A 3,532-nucleotide genomic window follows, 5' to 3' on the forward strand; every position below is an offset into this window, starting at 1 on the left:
AATTGTGGCAAGACTCAATAGTTATCGGTGTAGTAGCGTTTGATGGATTCATTGTAATGAACTACAAGTATGGAGGAAAAAGTAAATATTAACATTTGTCTTTTTAATATCATACTTGTAAATAAATTAACAAGATATGAACATTTATATAGTGACCTCTACCCAACTATAATAAATGATTCCAAGACCCAAATTCATATTAACTTAGGGCACGGTGTGCCGAAATACCCTTTATTAACATAACTCGGTGGATTAACCTTTTAATCGATTCTACTTTTAGAACTCTTGGTCGATAAAATTACATTAATATTTATCTCTAGCCCGAAACATATCCGGAAATCGCCGTGAATACTTTCGTTGAGTTCAACCCAAATTTTGAATAAATGTGTCCATGATCCAAACTCATATCAACTTAGGGCACGGTGCGCCGAAATACCCCTCATTAATATAAATTCGGTGGATAGACATTTATCACCCACTTCCCCTACGTAACAAGGTTTGTACCCCGGTGTGGCCGAGTGCACTCCCTCACGAAATAGGTTTTCATGGTTTCTACTTTTTGGTAAGGCTATGTCTCAATTGTTTATTTTTAGCGAGAGGTCATGTCAATTTATTATCTATCACGTTTTAAGTGAACTAAAGCGGTGAACTACGATAATTGTAATTGACACGGTCGATAAACTCGATAAAAAATAATAATGCATGTTTTAGTTATGGCGATTTAGCGATGCATGCCACATATAAATAAAATGCAAAGCATAAATTAAATCCTAGTATGGCCTTCCTAAAATAGTAAATCTAATAAACTATTACAAATTCGGAAACCAACTCCATTGGTCCCTTGAACTTGGTTTTGGCACTCATCTCGAGGTAACACCGTCTTTAATGGATCGCCTTCTCAAGTGACACCGTCTTCAAGGATCTCCGGAATAAATAAATTATATAACAAATTACATAATATCCTATTATACATTTGTAATTAAAATAAAAATAAATCTATTAAATTACAAAACGGTGATACGAGATCACAATAAATTACAACCGAAGCGATATTCCCATACATTTCGGGTAATACCAATAAAAAACTAAGGCCATACTAAATAAAATTACATAAAATAAAATTATGACAATCATAAATAAAATGCAGCATTATAATATGTATGAACATGCCCAATTTTATGCTAAATCGCCTTTAAGGAGCCAATATCGTATATAAAACGGTTTTTACGGATTTGCGTGATTCAACCTTTTAAAATAACAATAAATTACATAAAATCACATTTATGTATTAGTTAATTACCCTAACCATCTTAGGACTCAAAATTAGTCTCCACTAACATATTGACTATAATTAACTTATATTTGTTAATATTGTTCATAAAAGGACTTAAAATTACAATAAAAGCCATAAACTTCAAATTAATCATAAAAATTTCAAATAAATTTGAAATTTGAAATTTAAACACATGAATATTCTGGAAAAATACCATGACACTCATAATGTTCAAAAACTTAGGTTAAAAATTTCGAAATTTATCGAGGAAAAACAATGTTGCGGTTTATCGGATTTATCAATTATAACCATAAAAATATGAGAAATTTTTTTGTTTCAACTTTTCACTTTTAGATCTGAAATATAAGATAAAATGCAACCTGTGACGTTTTTCCTTAGTCATGAAGTATGTTTTAGCAATTTTCACTAATTAAAGTCACTATTTATGTTATTTTTCATCAAAAATCATAAATCATGCATAAAGACTTCATTATAGCCAATTATTTTACACACATCTTGCAAAATTGCATGTGACAACATACTAAATTTCTATGACCAGATTCGAAATATTACTCATATTAACCTATTTATCATTTAAATTCGATTTTTATCATGAAAAATCCATATTTCGAGCATAAGAACTCATAAAATTATGAAAAATTACAGGTCATCTAAAAATAATATATGTGAAAACATATCCAAAAACCACTGGAAAAATCGAAGTTTAGCTAATTTTAGTCCAAAAATGACATTTTTATCATAAAATCACATTTTTAATGCCATTATTATGTAAAATGAACAATAAAAATCCATAAATTAACCAAAATATCCTAAATACATTTTAGAACCAGAAACTTTATCATGCATAATTGATTTCGTGATATATCATAATAAACACAAATTTATAAGTTTTATTTGTTAATCGTATAACTCGGAAAAACTATAACCGATTTGCATGCAAAAAACCTATGGCTCTGATACCACTTGTTAGAAATCTATATCTCATTATACTCAACATATTCATATATGTTTCAATTTAATTTAGTCATAAAATTAATTAGATCTTATGCATGCAAACATAAGTAAATATATAGAAGAAATCATCATTCTTACATTGGAAATTTCGGATCAAAGGGCACAAGTAAGATCTCCTTCTTACTTGTTTTTGAGCTCTCCTGAAATGGATGAACAAAGATTCAAGGATAGAATCTCTCCCAAGGAATTATACCCAAGATAACCTCCTAAAAGACTAATATTATTTATACTAGAACAATATTAATCTTGATAACATTGACCCAAAACTAATGTTTTTTATCTCTTGTATTTCGGCCAAGAGAGGAAGATTTGGAGTTTTTATTTCTCTAGTTTTGTTAGAGAGTTTTTAATTTCTTACACTAGAAATATCATATGAATTGTGAATGAAAAATGATTGAGAAAAACTCTCTATTTGGTCTTTCAAAAAACCGGTGGATGGAGGGATTGGGGAGCCAATGCATGGGCTTAATTCTCTAATCAAGAAATAGGCATGCAAGGCTAGGTGTTGGTAGTGTAATCATGTTGTTTCCACTCAATTAATTAAACATAGTTTAAACACCATACTCCCTCCAATTTTTCGGTCCATATTAGATAAAATGGATTCCATTTTATCTTTGTCAATTTCTCAATTTGTCACATGTCACAAGACATGTAAAATTGTCATGTATTTTTAACATATTAAAAATCAACGTATTAATAAAATACGTCATGTACAAAATCGACTTAGTAATTCATAATCACTTGTACCAAAAAGTTTTACCAATTATAATTTACAACATCTTGTATTTATAATAAATTATTCATTCAGTTCAATTGTTTCCGCAAACAATAATTTCATCTAAGCAATAAAACAATTCGATTACTTAGACCGTGTCTAATCAAATTACAACGAGACACGTAAATATTACTCCCAAAATCGTCCGTCAATTTTAAGCAATTTAATTGACTCGTATCGTCATACGACCAATTAAATATTCAATTAAGAGTGTTACCCTTTAGGTATGACCTAAGGGGATCAACTGATCACCACCGTCGCACGACTGTAATGTCAAACTCTAGTCAGCCAATCATTACCGATATGTGTGACCAGTTGACTGTAAAATATTACATCCCACATGTATTCTTAAAATGAGACTTAAACATGTGATCATCATGATCGACACTTATGATCGTATTATTGTCGGAGGACACATATTCCAACAAAAACGAACTTGAGGAACAAGT

Source organism: Silene latifolia, chromosome 3 (assembly GCF_048544455.1).
Source record: "Silene latifolia isolate original U9 population chromosome 3, ASM4854445v1, whole genome shotgun sequence".
NCBI classification, from domain to species: Eukaryota; Viridiplantae; Streptophyta; class Magnoliopsida; order Caryophyllales; family Caryophyllaceae; genus Silene; species Silene latifolia.